General features: G+C 46.8%; 1 protein-coding gene across 1 annotated transcript in view; it reads left to right on the top strand.

The window, feature by feature from the left end:
• The first annotated feature begins 11,884 nt into the window (after positions 1-11,884).
• The window catches only part of CUL2 (cullin 2), a 537,998-nt gene continuing 531,880 nt past the window's right edge, over positions 11,885-18,002 (top strand). Inside the window, exon 1 of the mRNA XM_085631872.1 lies at positions 11,885-12,262. The gene's annotated coding sequence lies outside the window, so the exon portion shown is untranslated. The remainder of the gene's footprint in view (positions 12,263-18,002) is intronic.

Below are 18,002 nucleotides of genomic sequence, written 5' to 3'. Positions count from 1 at the left end.
AAAACAGCTATTATGGCACATTGGCGCCCATTTTGGATGCCCTGGGCTCCCCCGAATGGACCATAGACTCTCAGGTAACCTCTTTGAAAATAGCTGAGATTCTACGCTGGGAACAACTGGCACCAGAGGGTTCTCTGCTTTCTTGGGAACTTCTGAGCATACTCACGGACAATGAGTAATCCAAATTTAAGTATTGGCAAATCAAGAGCTGGTATCAAGCGGTCGGCACGACCATTGGCCTGTCTAACAAACTGGAGAAGACCCTGAGGAAATAAATCGTGAGAAAAAGAGGTGGCAATCCTATATTGGCTCTTGATAGACCTGGCAGAGGGTGAATTTAAACTTCCATTGGAGTTGTGGAGAGAGTGCTTGCCTGGCGCCCATCTAGAAGAACTATGGCAAGTATCTTATAACACTTTGTATACCACAGTTCAAGCTGCAAACCTAAGGAGAAATCACATCTTTTGTCCCCACAGGGTGTACTGGTCTCCCTTAAAGCTATCCAATGTGTCTAGGTTAAAGCAGATGATGTCCATATGTTTTTAACTTGTCCAATGTTACACCATTTTTGGATCTCTGTAAGTAGAGGTATGGAAGCCATCTTTGGGTCTGGTATCCAGGTGAGCACAACTTTGGTATTTTTTGGGGTGTCACCATTTTAAGAGTTAATGTCCCTGGAGGAAAACAAGTTATTATTTAATTTAATTTTACTCGCACAGAGAAAATTTGTAAATTTTGGTTAAAAATAAATCTCCGACTTTTTTTAGAGTGGTTAATTTCTATTAGATATACGATGAAGCTTGATAGGGCCTTACTAAGAAAGAAGGGCAAGAAAAAAGATTTCTGGGCACCATGTGAAGAATGGCTGAGCACTTTTGACCATCAGGAGGAAAATAGTCCAATGATTATGCCTCTACACTGAGTTACTTTACTCCTCTGGTTGTTCTTCGAGTTGCCTAGAGAAAAGAACAGATCATACTGTACATGAGAAAGGCAAAGTTCTGTGTAAAGTGCATCCATTCAGATACAGAGCTCTCCAGTCGGTGCTAATCAAGTGGGGGACCGCGGAGAAATCTGAATTGCTCTGGGCTTATCTAATGGCTATCTAATGGCGAATGAGGAATAAAAAAATAAAAAAATAAACATCTGTATAATCTACAGTGGTAGTCCCACATCAGGGTGTGCTAGGTCCGGTAGTTATTTATTCTTGTTATGTTCTTTTACTAACCATCTGTTATGTAATTAAACAGCAAGAAAGCCAGCATAATATGAGCCACCAGTCTTGACATACAACTCAAATCAACCATGCAGTCCCTGTTTCCGTTTTACACGTTTTACATGTTGTTGCATGGATGTGTCCCTCTTTCCTATTAGGATTAAATTTTCCATAATTGCACAAGCCACGCCTCCTACTAAGGATTTTTAGGTCTCGCCTAGTGACGCAGTGCATGCGCTGCTCGCTTGCGAGATCTATTGTCGTCGGTTTGGTTTTGGAAGTGGAGTTGGTGACCACCCTGTCTCCCTTAGGTCCTCCCACCCGGACTGAATATTTTGTTTGCGCACGGCGCACCAGTCAGTACAGGCATGAGCAGTGGCTCTCTCTCGCCTCTCAGTGGGTCACCATCTCTCACGGCGACAGCTTGTTTCTGAGGGTTTCATAATTTTGCGAATGAGGGGAAATGAGGTTCTGACATTTCTCCTAGAGTCGGCACCATGCTGGGCTGTCTCACAAGAAGCCGACAGACTGGGCCAGCGAGCCATGTGGGCCAGCATGGAGGCGACTGCAACATAGAAAAGAGGACAGGGGCTTGCACTGGCCCTGTGTATGTACTGCAGCATTATTATAGCGCTTCACACCACACTTTTTTTTAGTCACGGACATTAATTGTATGTATTTGAGCACCATGGCCGCTTAAAAAAAATATATATATATATATATGTTCCTATTGGAGCACTCTATTTTGTTTTTCGTCGCTTCATATTTGGGTGCTGCACTTCATATTCAGCATGGCGCCAGCTTTAAAAATTATGTTAATCCTGCACACTAATTGCATGTATTTGGGCACCGCAGATATTCAACACGGTGCCCGCTTTTTGAAACATTTATTTTATGGTGCACACATAACGTTTGTATATTCGGGCACCGCGTTTTATGGGCAGTCAGATGCTATAAATAACCAAGTGATAAGGCAAGCCGTGTCTCTCCCTGCAGCTAATCACACACGACTTTGCAAAAGCCGGAAGCTTTGGCCCTCACTTCCTGCATATTTTCCCTGCCATACTGTACCATTTAACATGGTGGGCTGCATCAAAGGGGACATAGGGGCGGTGGTTGAGTGGCTCCCACAGATCCCAGACTCAGCTGCTTCTAAAAAACAAAGGGGACATTTTAAGGTAATTCTGTTACAGTTTCATTTTCAAAAGCACACGCAGGAACTTTCTCCAAATTTGGTTTTATGTGTTATGTAATAGTTAGTAAAACAAGATCAGTTTCTGAACGTTAGCCTTTTTTTCACTTTAAACATTAATATTATAGTATGTCACCCTGAAACTAATCGGCTTACTTATGCACTTAACGAGCTCACTTGCCAGACGGAATTAATACTAATTTGAAGGAAGCTGGCAGGAAAATTCTTTTACAATGATAAACATACGGAACGGGTCTGGGTGGGAAGGGAGTGAAGGGCACGGTGCGGCACACACACGGTGCAGGCTACCAACATCTCACAAGTCACTCAGGGAGGGCAGAAAACACTACCTGGGTGGTAGCCCTGGAAACTATAGCTCCATTTTTACTTTTCAAAGTTTTGCTAACAATTTTACGTTTATTTGGCTGCTTCATTTCGAACTAACATGAAGCGTTTCGTCCACTTAAAAGCAGAGCACACACATTAGGCTAAACTGGTGGTCAATCTAATTAATTCAGAAGAAACAACAAACATCCCTTTTATAAAACCTTAACAATCTAATAGGATTTTATCAAACATATATCCATGACTTATACGTAAAAGTTTCACTCGCACTGAAAAAAAACCTCATGCTTTTCATAATTTTTTTTTTTTTCATACCTCCTTTATTTGGTTTTTGGAACAAGCCTCATTTAAGATGTGTACTCAAATGCAATGTGCATGCTGAGAGCAGGATAAATTGTCTTCCAGCCATACATTCGCTGTAGGATACCAAGTGCATAGTATCTACCCAAATAGCTCTGGCTAGTATATCACGCTATACCTGCTACAACTCCTGCTTTTTGTAGGACTTTGTAGGGCTTTCCACTCTTTCACCACACAGTACTTTTTCATCATATTAACAAACCAGCTTAAACTGCCCAAAAAAAGATCTACAACACCGTACAGAAGCAAGCAAAATCAGACCCATCGAGGAGATCATTCGTCTGTTTTTCACCAAACAACAGTAAAAGATAATTAAATTTTTTTTTTTTAAACTACACACCCAAGATTTTCCTTAGGAGCATGCTGCTGTCAGTGCTGCCTAGTCTTTATTCCAACCTGCTGATTCTTTAACTCATTCATCCAAGTTCAAGAGAGAAAGCTTTATTCGAATATTTGAGCAAAACAATCATAAATGCACAATAAAAAGAAGAAAAAAAGTCTTTACACTTGTTCATTAAAAACATTTTGTGAATAAAAGAGTATTAAACTTAAGGAGTTTTTTATCAGAATTAATCAAATATTGAACAATTGTTTCCTATAAAAGAGAGTTTTTTTCAAGAAAATAGTGACACTATAAATTCTGTACTCATTGTCAAGTAATTGTAAGGCCAATAAGGCAGGTCGGCATTAACGTAATCCAAACTGTTTAAAAATAGGTTTTAAAAATGTGGTCCGTAATACAGAATAATATTTACAGAAAAGAATAACATGAATCGTGGTCTGTAATGAAATGTTATCACAAGTGCAAGGTGAAAGATTTTGAGACCAATCGTTCATTGTGGGAAATGTAACAAGGCGGTGAAATGTTCCCATCCTAAAGCGGGTCAGCAAAAACCTTTCATAGGCGCTTTGAATAATAATTAAATACGGTTGAATTAAAAGTACTTAAAACCATCTGGTTATGCAAGACTGTTGGTTTTAGAATCTCTGTGGTCATTCTGGCAGACTCTAACAGAAACAAACCCTCTTTTTTTAATTCTTTCCTTGATATAGTGCCGAGGGTACTAGGATTAGTAAAAAATTCTAGGTGGCCGAGGTCGTTTAAAAAGTTAAAAACATATTTAAGCCATGGTATCCTCATTGCTCCCTCCAATTTCATAATGTCTGAGAGGAAGTCTCTATTCAATTTGGCCTCTTCTATAAGCCACAAAATGTGCCACAAGAGCACGGGTTCAATCTTGATTAGGTCAGAAATAAATGACAGGCCTAATTCAACATGACAAACACTTGTGGCACAGCTATTTGGTACAGATAAAATATATTTTAAAAACGAGTTTTCTACTCTTTGAATTGGTAGAGGGTCAACAAATCCCCAGACTCCGCTCCCATAAATTGCCACTGAGACACATTTAGCCTTATAGATCTTTAAAGGTTCCACCGGTGGTCTTTTGCCCAGTTTTCTTGAGAAGGCAATTAGAGCAAAGGTGGTGCGTACAATTGCCATTTTTTTAGCAGAGACTGCTTGTACCTATGAATCATTAGAAGCAAAAAGAATACCAAGGTACGAAAATTTTGTAGTGACCCTTATTTTTTGGCCTCCCATAAACATATCCTTTTGTTTCTTGATGCCTTTACCACAACGCATAATAAAAGTTTTAATTGTGTTCACCCTTAGGCCTAGCTGATTCATAAAATGGGAGCAGCTGTTTAAGACTCGCTGAAGGCCAACTTGAGTACTGGACATCAGGAGCGCATCATCCACATACAAAAGCGCTAGAATCGGACGGCCCGGTCCTGTAGGGATGTCCTGATTGTCCTTCAGGAGCGCCTCCCCCAACGCGTTTATATACAGATTAAAAAGGAACGGAGCCAAGACACTTCCCTGTCTGACTCCGCTCCTAATCTGGAAGGCTTCTGAGCATTCACCCCTTGTGCCATAACGCACAGAGGCCTTAGCGTCACAATAAAAAATGTTTAAGAAAGTAAATATTGTTTAAATCGACTCCCATAACTTCTAAAATTGACCAATATTTAGCAAGGACCACACAGTCAAAAGCGACTGTGAGATCAACGAATGCTAAAGACAGGTGCCCATTCCTTGCCCTGGTATATTTCCCCACCAACAGAGAGAGATTTAACCCTGCTCTACGGTCCCCAGGCCGGGCCGGAATCCATATTGCAAGTCTGACAGGATGGAGTTCTCCTCGGCCCAGTTCTGAAGACGCTCAAGTAGAACTCTACCTGCTACTTTTGTTATGGCATCTAGCAGGGAAATTGGTCTGTAGCATCCTGGATCCTGTCTATTCCCCTTTTTAAAAATTGGCACAATGGTTGAGAGCACCCAAGTAGATAAAAAATTTGGGCTGCAACTTGCATGAAGTACTTGCACCAGCAGAGGCCCCCACATGGGAACGTTTGATTTAAATATATCAATGGGGACCCCGACAGGGCCCGGGGCCTTTCCTCCTTGACTTGCGTGACGGGCCCTCTCCACCTCCTCTAGGGTGAACCATAACTCCTTCTGTTGCAAAAAACTATTTTCCCCATTCATCCAAGGTAGATTTCATCTGTTTTCTTTTTACGCCTCTGTGTTTCAGATTTTTGCTTTCTCCTTCTTCACTCCTTTTCCCACTTTCTATCTCTCGTGCTCTAGGTTGTAGTGTGCGCTCTAGTCCTCGCACGCTACGTGGCTATGAAGCGTGCGAGGGCAGAGCTCGCAATAATGTAATACGCATGTGAGAACCGCGGGAACGCCATAGAGCGGAGCCGCGGCAATGAGTAGGTCGTACTTGGCCTGGCGCTCTCTTGTGTATGATCAATAAAGTATAATTGGAGTTCCTGGTATCCCTGGAGTCCTGTGCTTATCGAGGGAGGTAACAGCGACATTACAGTGGCGACGAGACTGGGACACATCTGCAACCAGGGACAGCAGAGAAGCCCCGACCCACCGCCTGTGAGCACAGGCCAGAGCAGCAGTAGCCAGCCAAGGGGAAGACAGGAGTAAGACCACTCCCAGGAAGAACACACACACAGAGAGCATGGCAGAGGCAGCGAAGAAGGTAACCGACCACGTGTAGAGACCAATAGGCGGCGCAAAGCTGCAAGAGGCAAACACAAGGCCTAGTCACTGAGAACCTGGCGGAAGCGGCAGCACGCGGCGACGGGGGGTCGGAAGAGGCGCAACAGGAGCAGGCGCAGCCAGAGAGGGGAGACACACCAGACAGTCCAAGAGGCCCAGGGGCGGCGCCAGGAAGACGGGGGGAGATGAGCACACAAGGATCTTCGCTGACGGCGCTCATACCATTTCTGCCAAGACCAGGAGAACCCCAAATGAAGTGGGAGGATTGGCGGGAATATTTCAAGAACTACCTTGCGACACTTGAAGATGAAAATGGAGAAGAGTTCCCCAGCGCGAGGAAGAAAAGAATACTCCTGCACAATTTAGGCCCGGAGGGCATAAGGGTGTACCAGAACCTGGTACCGCAACCCCGGCAAAACGCTGATGATGACGTATTTAAACACGCCATGGAGGATCTCGATGCCCACTACCGCCCAGCGGTGAGTGTTTCGATAGATAGGTACAACTTCCAACAGAGGAAACAAGAACCGGGAGAAACCATTGATGAATACGTAGCGGCATTGAGGAAACTGGCAGTGACATGCAAATACGGAACATTGCACGATGAGTTCATCAAGGACCAAATCGTCATGCATACTACCAACAAGAGCGTACAAGACAAGTTGTGGGCGAACAGTGAGGCGCCACTAAAAGAAGTGATCGCGATGGTGAAGAAAGCAGAGTTGACAAAAAGGTGCGCGGAAGCGGCAAAAAGGGAGGCGCTCCCAAAGACCATGGTGAACAAAGTGGATGATGCAGAATCGCAGGGAAGAAGCAAACCCTCGCCCCAGGAGAGTAAAGGACCTCCGAAATGGAAAGGGAAACAAGGACAAACATGGAAGCAGAATAGGGACAACAACGGAGCTTGCTACAGATGTGGCAGCTTAGCGCATACAGCTCAGGACAAACGATGTCCAGCGTTCCGTGCGAAGTGCATGTTCTGCGGCATAATGGGCCACTACGAGAAAGTCTGCCGAAGGAAGACGAAGAGGCCCATGGTGAAGTACGTGGAACAAGAGCAACGGGAGGAGGAAGAAGTGCAAGAGGAAGACGTGGAGGTACTTTGTGTCGATGACCAAGTGCTGGGGATAGACGGGAAGAGGACCCGCAAACCACAATGCGACATGAAGATAGGAGGGGTGAAAATCCAGATAGTAATAGACTCGGGATCCCCGTACACCATCATCCAGAGAGCAGTATGGAAGGAACAATTCGAACCCAAGTTGGGAACAAGACTAGAGCCGCCAGACATACGTCCAGTATCGTATACAGGGGAACCGATACCCATGGTGGGGTACAGGAAGTTGACCTTCGAATTCAGAGGTAGACAAGCCGTCTGCAAATTGTACATAGCGGAGAAAGGCCCCTCCGTACTGGGATGGATGGACCAAGGTGATCTAGGGATCAAACTAGACCCAGGAGGCGACACACAAGTACTTATGACAGCGCCAGGGAGCTGGCCGATATTAGAAGAAATGAAGAGCAAATTCCCGAAGGTGTTCGGAGGGAAGGTGGGGAAGCTGGAGAAATTTACACACAAGATAGTACTCAAAGAAAACTCCAGACCAGTGTCCCACAAAGTCAGAAACATACCCCTAGCGGTGAAAGACGCAGTGCAGACGGAGCTACACAGATTGGAGAAGGCGGGGATAATAGAGCCGATAGACAGCGCAGAATGGCTCGCCCCCTTGGTAGTGGCGATGAAACCTAACGGGAAAGTCCGTTTATGTGTGGACCTTCGGGAACTGAACAAGTGTCTCATAGTGGAAAAATTCCCGTTACCACGCATTGAAGAAATGCTGGCCAAGACCAAAGGGGTAAAGTGGTTCTCCACCATCGACCTAACGTCTGCCTATCACCAGATAGACCTACACCCGACAAGCCGGAAATTGACATCATTTATCACACCCTTCGGGTGCTACCAATTCCGAAGAATACCGTTCGGTCTCGCCTCAGCAGCGGCGGTGTTCCAAAAATTGATGCATCGCTTATTTCAGGACATTGAGGGCGTCCAGTATTTTCAAGACGATATACTGGAACAGATAGGAAAAACCACGATGAGAGGCTGGAAAAGGTACTCAGAGTACTAGAGAACAATGGGCTGACTGCGGAATGGGAGAAGTGCCGGCTGGGGATGACATCTGTCACGTATCTAGGTCATGAGATAGGAGGACAAGGCATCACCCCTAAAAAGCAAATGTAGAGGCGATATGCAAGGTGATGGCCCCCAACAACAAAGAAGAAGTGAGGTCCTTCTTAGGGATGGCAGAGTATTACAGCAAGTTCGTGCCACACTTTGCCACCAAGACACATCACCTAAGGCAACTAACGAGGGACAAAACGGCGTACAAATGGACTGATGACACACAGAAGGAATTTGAAGCCCTGAAGAAAGACATCAGTCAAGCGGTGCTCTTGCAAGGATATGATCCCCTCGGCCGGTCCATACTGACGACAGATGCCACCGAAAAAGGCCTAGGGGCAGTACTCATGCAGGAAAGGAGAGATGGAATGGTGGAAACACTCAGCTTCGCGTCCAGAACACTATCGCCCACCGAACAGAAATACAGTGTGATTGAGAAAGAGATGTTAGCTGTGGTGTGGGCTATGGGAAAATATCGCCAATTCTTATGGGGCACAAGATTCCTACTTAAGACGGACCACAAGCCCTTGGTCAAGGTACTCACCTCTAGCGGGCATGCTGGCGCCACACCCCGCATAGCGAAAATGACGCTCAAACTGCTAGAGTACAGATACGATGTGGAGTACATTCAAGGGACGAGGAACAAGGTAGCGGATTACCTTAGCAGGGCAGCAGCCATGGAAGGAGCCCCGGGCACGGCTACAGAGGAGGAAGAGATGGTGGCAATAATGGAAGACCCAGAAAGGGTAATAAGCAAACAAGATTGGATACAGGCGTATGGAAAAGATGAGGAAATTTGCAAAGTCAAAGAGTACATAATACGGGGATGGCCGGAGAAGAAACGTCTAGGAGAGGCACTCCGAAAATCTTAAGAAGTCAGAGAAGAATTATCGGTGGGGAATGATGGAATATTCTTGTACAGCAGAGACAAAGGGGTTCCCCCGGCAGCAGTGGTCCCCCGATTGATTACAATACTACACGAGGGACACTTGGGAATAGTAAAATCCAAGGCGAGAGCGAAGCACATGTACTGGTGGCCAGGGATGGATACTCAGATGGAAAGACAAGTGAGAGAGTGCAACCAGTGCCAAAGAGCAGACAAAACACTGGTTCCCCTACGACCAGCACTAGGGAAATTCCCGCTCCCGAGTGGGCCGTGGGAAGACGTGGCGGTGGACATCCTGGGGCCAGTGCTGGACACCCACGGTACGCCCCAATACCTATGTGTCCTGGTCGACAAGTATTCCAAATGGCCGGAAATACACATACAGGAGGAAATGGAGGCAGAGACAGTGATAAAATTCCTCACCTCGGTGTTCCTAAGAGAAGGCATTCCTAGAACGATCTTGAGCGACAATGGACCCCAATTTAGATCCGAAAAGTGGACCAAGTATGCGGAACGCAATGGGATTAAATTGCTACATACCGCAGTGTACCACCCGTCGAACAATGGACAGGTAGAACGTTTCAACAGGGTGCTCATGGGGTCCATCCAAGCAGCCATCATGATGGGGAAAGATTGGGAGAAAGAGATACAGAACACGATGTGGGCCTACCGCATCACCCCCACAGGCACGGGGTATAGCCCATTCCAAATCCTGAGGGGGAGACACCCCTTCACCAAGGACAACGTAATGTGGAGAGAGAAGACAATCACCAGCAAATGGTCTCCAGCGGTAGTACAACACAACCTGGAGAAGGCCCAGAGAGTGTACACGGAGTACTACAACCAGAGAAGGAAGGTCAAAGAAGCCACTCTTGAGAGAGGGGAGTGGGTGAGAGTCAAATTAGCGGTACGAAGGAAGAAGGGAGACAGCAAGTACAGTCCACCTCTACAGGTGAAGGAGGTGTATGAGAGAGCCGCCTTACTCAGCGACGGGAACGTGTGGTCCCACGACCGCATGGCGAAATGCAACAAGATCCTAAAATGGCCAGAGGAAGAGAACGAGAAAATACCCCAAGAAACATATACAAAAGACAATGAAGGGAGTACACCATCTGAAGGAGAGAACAGCGAGGAGCAGGAAGATCCGGGGATGAAGGAGTTGGAAGAGTTACCGACGGAGGAAGGCCGCAGCCCGGACAGAGTGGGGCGGGGTGACCCCCGAGGTATGGAGGGGAGCCCAGCTGGAAGCAGCGATCCTAGAAATTCCTGCACCCCGGTAAGGCGCACCCGAGCCGGCAGAGCGATTGTGAGGCCTAGCCGCTTCAGAGACTTTGAGCTAGATGGAGGGTGTATACCCTAAAGACTGTGAGGACTGCATGTTCGTTGGGCCATGGAAAAGGAGGGAGATATGTAGTGTGCGCTCTAGTCCTCGCACGCTACGTGGCTACGTAGCGCGCGAGGGCAGAGCGCGCAATAATGTAATGCGCATGCGCGAACCGCGGGAACGCCATAGAGCGGAGCCGCGGCAACGAGTAGGTCGTACTTGGCCCGGCACTCTCTTGTGTATGATCAATAAAGTATAATTGGAGTTCCTGGTATCCCTGGAGTCCTGTGCTTATTGAGGGAGGTAACAGCAACATTACATAGGTCAAAGCCCGAAGTTGAAAAATAAGTACTAGTCCCTAAGAACGAGTGCACTTATAATTGCGGCAGATCACTAAGAATAAAGCAGTTAAAACAAGCATTTGCAATGCAATAGGTCTCGCATTTCAGTCTGTAATATTGACATTGTAAATGACAATGCCTTTAATTCATTTGTTTTGAAAACCTGCACGCACTTTGTATGTATAGTCCTTGCTTACGAGAAGCAAGGCTGGCAGTAAAAGAGACTGCCAGTCTTGCTTCTCGTAAGCAAGGACTATAAGTACAAAGTGCTTGTTTACGCACAGCTTGCAGGTTTTCAAACGCATAAATAAAAAGCATTGTCATTCACAATGCCAATAGCTCAAACTCTCGCAAAATGCGAGACCTATTGCATTGCAAATGCTTGTTATTACGCTTCATTGGCTAAGCCCCTTTTAAACAGCCCACATCTTTTTCAGCTCACTTAAAGTACTGTCTACTACATGACGTATTTAGCCCATAATACATTTAACTTTCTCAATAAGGAGTTGTGTGTGTTCAAGATGGAATCTACAGGTCGGCAGCCAATTAGAGAGACTCATTGACAGCAAGGAGACCTGGGTGTGCGTAAACCTCAGATGAACTCCGCCTGTTGTGGTGGCCATTTCTGAATGGGGTGATTGAAAATTTCGAAAAGTTCTGCCGCAAAAAATGGGAGTCAGATTTATTGATTATAAATTAAATAAATCGTTTGCACTGCTCAATATATTTTTTTAGCGGCATAATGTACTAACACCTGCATGTTTTGCCTTTTACCGATGTATCGCAGTTTAAAAAGGTCATTACACTGGTGCATCGATTACCTTTTGATGGTTGTCTATTATTACAATAATATTCGAACGCGGTGTTTTAACTTCAAAGGGGCAACCCTATTCCAATACGGCTGCGGCTGTTCACTAGACTGGACTAGTAGTCCTATGTCTATTTCTACACATTGAAGCCTTTTACAATCCTGTCTTCCGTAACAGGAAGTTAGACCTGTATGTCTTGCCGTACTGTGGACTGGTACATCTTCATTCATTCCTAGGAAACGGGGATTCCCTCTGTCAGTGCTTGTGGAAGATTCTCTGAATTGCTACAGCCCCAGCTCCCTCCCGCAAGTCACTCCGGTAACAAAACGGATATAGGAGGCCATTAAGTCGTCACCCGAAGTGAAGGAGCGACGAGCTCAAGCACTGCGCGGGGGCCTGGCCCCCCTCCACCGCCCGGTGGTACGGCCCAGAAGACAGGCAGGGTAATGGCAGAGCTGTGAGTGTGGTGGGGCACTGACAGCAAATGAACTTTCCCTGAGCAGAAACGGCCGGTGGCACCTTTTCAAGGTAAGATGTGGTAGCCCTGGAAAAGGACACTTGTCAGTGCGAGCTGCTCATGCCAAATCACTTTGCCTTCCTTGCTTTGCCCGGGGGCCCACCCATCCCAAGAAAGTTGAATACACAGTGTGACTGGGTGATTCTGCTCAGGTTGGCGTACTTCAGCTGAGGGCGTGTGCCCCATGCCATTCTGGGCTCACTTTGAGCTGTCATCTTGTTCTGTATAAGGGAAACTGTGAACTGCGCGTAGTTAAGGTATGACTCTGACAGAACACTTGCTTGTACAACAATGTGGGGCTCCAGCACAGTGCAGACAGTGCATGTGTACAGCGCGATGCACTAGTTTCACTGATGTATATGTTTTAGAGAGTTAGACTGATTGAAAAGAGTTTTCTAGAAACTCGGCGGGTATTTAGTGATGTGTCAAAGGAAGGCATGAAATACAACATGTTGGACACTTGTTTAAACTAAGATAAACGAAAGCATAGCTTTCTGGTCCTGAATAGCACGTGCAATACAATTCGGTTTGCTATCTTCTCTATAATGTTTTTTGAATTGAAAAATTAGATTAGTAGTGTGCTATGAAGTAAGCATGTAACTTTCAAAATTGTTTGTAGCAAATGATCCTAGTTAAGAATGCCGTCTGTGTGTTAAAAAATAATGTTTTGATTTGCTTATTTGTGGACATCAACCAATGATACTTAGGACAATTAGCCAAGTGGTGAAAATGTTATGGGCCCTGGCTTTAAAAACGAGAAAAAGGGTTATCGTTTTTATTGAATGACCGTAAGACTAAGGGTCACAGTCGCCTCTCCTAGGTGATCCATAAATAAGATTAAATGGGTAAAACTGATCCCTTGGTACCTCACAGATAACCCTTTTGTGATACAGCCATTGTGACAATTTTGTATGCTCACTGGAACAAGATGGAACACTCGATTGGTGGTTCATAAGTTATGTACCATTTTTGAATCTTTATGTAGGGCATTAGCTTAGGAAGATTTTCAGTGATCAGAAACAGCTCTCGCTCTAGGAAATCCCTATTGTAGGAAGCCATCTTTTTTTGTTTTATACATATTGGCGAATGCTTCAGAGCCAGCACTCCAAGGGAACAGTTTATCTCGAGTTATAACTGTTTTTAGTGATGTTAAAATCAGATCCAACGAGAGCATGATGATCTTTCCTTTTTTCAACTTTTTATATCCAGGCTGCACATTGAAAGCAGCGTCTTAAATATTGTATAAAAAAGCTCAAAGTTGCACGTACAAAGCACAATCGGCATGTTTGTGGACGACTATCCTGTTACCTAGGGGAGGTTAGAGCACAGCAATATACGTTTTACAATTAAAAAAACTTTGCCCAACGTTTCTGAGCAATGATGTCAGGAATTTTAATTCTCAGAAAAAACATTATCTGGGTTATACTTTTTAGCATTATACTTTCTGGAGTCTTCCTCCAGGGCTCTGTATTTGATGCACCAATTTTTGAAAAAATCTTCTCTGTCATTACACAGAGCAAGGTTTAGCGGCCACCGTATGTTGATAGGTGGTCCTGTTTGCATCAGTTGCAGGGCTGTTAATTTGCTGGCGCATCCAATGTTATTCTAGTGAATCGGTCTGTGCTGTTGTTACTTTGGGTGATTGTAATACGTCCAGTTGCAGCTTACGAGGAGCTTTCATTTTTGCTGTGATGTATGGCACACCGCCAACTTGGTTTGAAACATAGTACAATAGGTTATGAATAGTCAGTTTATCGCATATGTGTCCAGTGCTTAATTCTACAAATGGTGATAAGGAATGCAAGAAACGGGAACGCTCTGAAACCGTTAAGAAAGAAGAATTCTAACGTTCAGCTGGAGATTATTCTAAAACCAATCACAAATTATTATCCAGTATACAAAACAATACCACATATCCCCCAAAGGATACAATCGTCATAACTTTCTAAAAAGCTTAGTCTTATTACCTGTAACAAAGGTTTATTCCATCGACTCATTACATTTTACAGGAGTATAAAAGTATTCAAGAAATAGGGGCCTCATGTAGGTAGCCAAATACCGGTCGGTAACGGCCGATTTTCGGTAAATATGCCGTTACCGACCGGTATTCAGACAAGTGAGATGTAGGAGTCCAAAAACCACTTTTCGGTAAATATGAGGCGGTAAATACCGATTCATAGTTACCGAATTCTAAAATACCGATTCATATTTACCGAATACATTATTAACGAATCGGTAAATATGAAGTGGTAAATATGAAGTGGTAAAAATTGAAAATGACATGTAGGAGCAGTCGGTAATTAAGAAATCCAGGAAAATCGGTAAATAAGAGTCGGTAATTAACACGGATGGAAAGCAGGTGGTAACCATCAACAATGCACATAAGCAATCCCAAAATGCAACAGCGTGGACAACATGGCCGCCATGTACGTCATTGCAAGGCGCCTACGTCTACAGGCAGCAGGACTGAGGGTGTGGCGACGGGAGGAACAAATCTACAGACAGCGCATCACACTATTCCAGCTGACTGATGCAGAGATACATGAGAGGTACAGGCTACACCCCGAAACCATCATGGACTTAATCAGGGACCTTCACCCACTCCTGGACCAGCCAATAAGAAGGGCGCACGCCATACCCCCACATGTGCAGGTGCTCTGCAGCCTACATCTGTTGGCATCCGGCAGTTATCAGGTGGTGATAGCTGCGGTGGGTGGGGTATCCCAGAGTTGCCTGTCACGTTTCTTCAGGAAGTTCCTGGATGCCATGATGCAGAGAATGCACCACTACATCAGCTTCCCAAACACACAGGCTGCACTGCAGAAAACAAAAACAGACTTTTATCACATGGCACAGTTCCCCCATGTCATCGGCTGTATTGATGGTACACACATCCCAATCTGTCCTCCAGCTGACACAGAGCACATCTACAGGAACAGAAAGTCCACCCACTCCATCAATGTGCAGGTGATCTGTGATGCAGGGAACATCATCACAGATATTGTTGCAAAGTTTCCTGGGAGCACCCACGACTCTTACATCTTCCAGAATAGTGGGATCTACACACGACTGAGAGCCGGAGAATTCGGAGAGGGATACCTGCTGGGTAAGTAACAGTGACGCCCCTTGAAACCTGCAAATCAGAGTGTATAGAGGCATGTAACTGATGGTTCCCTTTTACTCATCCAGGCGACAGTGCATATGCATGCCGTTCATTCATCCTCACTCCCTACCTACACCCAGCAACCCAGAGTGAGAGACGATACAACGTGGCCCACAAATCTACACGCAATGTGGTGGAGCGCACGTTTGGACTGCTGAAGAGCAGGTTCCGCTGCCTCCACAAGAGCGGAGGCGCACGCCAGTACAAACCCATCACCTGCTGCAAGATAATTGCCACTTGTGCAATGCTGCACAACCTTGCCACGAAAAAAGGTACAGATGTGGAACTAACATATTTTGAGGACAACGAGGATGAGTCAGGCCAGCCAGAGGGCAGCGCAGCTAGAGTGCCAACTGCAATCGATGGGAGAGAGAGACGGGCAGAGATCACATGCAACTATTTCTGAGTAAGTGAGGGGACACAGCGAGTCGTGAGAAGTCATGACGTAGTTTAATGTGGCACCACGCCATGAACACATGAACAGGCCAATCTGGCAATATGCCATCTATACAATGAGTATGTCCAGGGTTACGTCACCCAATGGCAAGTGGATAAGCAGGGCCACATCAATGTTTGCGCATACGCGCTGCAGTGGTGGATTGCACGGCCTGTGCATCCTCACTAGAGCCAACCCCAAGCCGCCTGCTGCTCCTGCGTGCTTCGGGGACGGGGGGTGTGATGCTGCTGCTGGTGTCGATGCTCTCCGCAGCATCCCCTGCAGCAGTTGTCGACGCCTGACTTGTCAATAGCACCCCTAGTGCACTTGTCACCTGCACCATCCCCCGTGACAGGTCGCTGCAGCACTGTGTTAGGCCCTCCTGCATCGTCACAGAGCGCCGGCAAAGTAGGGAAGTCGCAGTTGCCAGACGGTTGAGTGCCCTGCTGGTAGTGTCCCTTCTCTGGCGTTCCCGGCGCCGTGCTTCGATGTCAGCATCTAATTTGCTGCACAACTGCTGGATTGACTGGGACATGTCCCGAATGCCCGCAGCCATGCCGCCAATGTTTGTGTCCATGTTGACTAAGCTTGTCCTCATCACCCGCATGTGCCTCTGGACTGACATTACTGCCTTTGATTGCAGGCGCTGTTGCTTCAACATTTGGCCCTCGAGCCCCAAGAAGACACCATGGCCGTCAGTGGGTGCTGGTGGACTCTGGACACGCGACCTGCGGCGCCCTCTTGCTCCCGTCTGTGCTGCCTGTGATGTTTGGGGCACAGTGGGATGGCTCCCTTCCTGGGGCCCGGTGCGGTCTTCTGGGCCCATGCTGTCGTCTGACGAGGTGTCTAAGGCTCGTAGCCTGGCTGCTGGACGCCTCCTCATTCTCACACCTGCAAGCGGAGATGTGGCCGGTGAATCGAACATGAGTGGCGATGCTGGCTCTGGTGGTGGTGATGCTGGCTCTCGGTGAGGTGATGCTGGCTCTGTGTGCGGCGAGGCTGGCTGCGTAGGTGGTGCGGCTGCAAGTGGGCCTGCTCCCTGGTCTGCACTCGTGCTGGCTAGAGGTGATTTTTGTGGCCGGTGTGCCGTCTCCCCTGCAGCATGCCCTGTACTGCATGATGTCACATCTGTGGACAGAAAAACAACATTGGCTCAGTGTCCCCGAAGGGCTGCATTGCAAGCGTCACAATAAATCATTTCACATTCCAATCTGTCCTCTGTCTCCTTGTGCCTCGAGTGCGTGACATGCCTTGTTGCCCTGTGACATTTACGTCATGGTTAGTGTTGCCCTGACTACATCTCCCGGAATGCATTGCCTGTCTGCACTGACACGTGTGGACTGCAGTGTGATTCTCGTGTCACAATGGGGGATGTGGGATAGGGGTAGGGGCGGCTACATTGCTGTGCTTTCGTCTTACCTTGGTGTGTTGCGGCTCTGGCAGAGCTGTCGGCGTCCCCAAGACCCACGACGCTCTCTTGCTCGAGTGTGGCCGCCACCAGCTCCTCCAGTTCGGTGAGGGCAGGTGCCCTGTTGGTTCCACCTCCGGTCTGGCTGGCCTCCTTCTGGATGTCGCCCATCTTCCTCTTGGTCACAATCCTCAGGTCATACCAGCGCTTTTTGAGGACCTCAATTTCCCTGTGGGTCACTCCCACAGCATTGACCTGCGCCTGGATGGCCAGCCATATGTTGCGCTTTTCGGCCTCAGGCACTTGCAGGGATTGCCTCCCAAACAGCTTCTGGTGCTGCTTCACCACCTCCTCCACCAGCACCTGGAGTTCCTTGGGGCTGAATTTGAGCTTCCTCCTCCTTTCCCCTCCGTCTTTCTGTGTGCTCTGGCTGGACATGCTGTTCGTTTCCCGCTCGCACATGCAACTGCTCCCTGCCTCTCCTCTGCACTCCGAGCCTCTCCAGGGTCGGCTAATTATGTACACCTGCCTGGGTGTGGCCACTTCGGCTAATTGTGTACACCTGCCTGGGTGTGGGCAGTTCCTGGTTGGGTGGGCTGTCGTTGCACAGGATTAGCTGTTTCGTCAAGTCATGTGATGTTATTTACCGAATCCGTACGTACCGATTCGGTATTTTCCGATTCGGTAGATACCACCTCGGTATTTTCCGATTCGGTAGATACCACCTCGGTATTTTCCGATTCG

The sequence above is a fragment of the Triturus cristatus genome, chromosome 10 (genome assembly GCF_964204655.1).
Source record: "Triturus cristatus chromosome 10, aTriCri1.1, whole genome shotgun sequence".
Classification (NCBI taxonomy): domain Eukaryota; kingdom Metazoa; phylum Chordata; class Amphibia; order Caudata; family Salamandridae; genus Triturus; species Triturus cristatus.
Note: the sequence above shows the minus strand (reverse complement) of the source record. Positions and strands in the feature narration are given on the sequence as shown.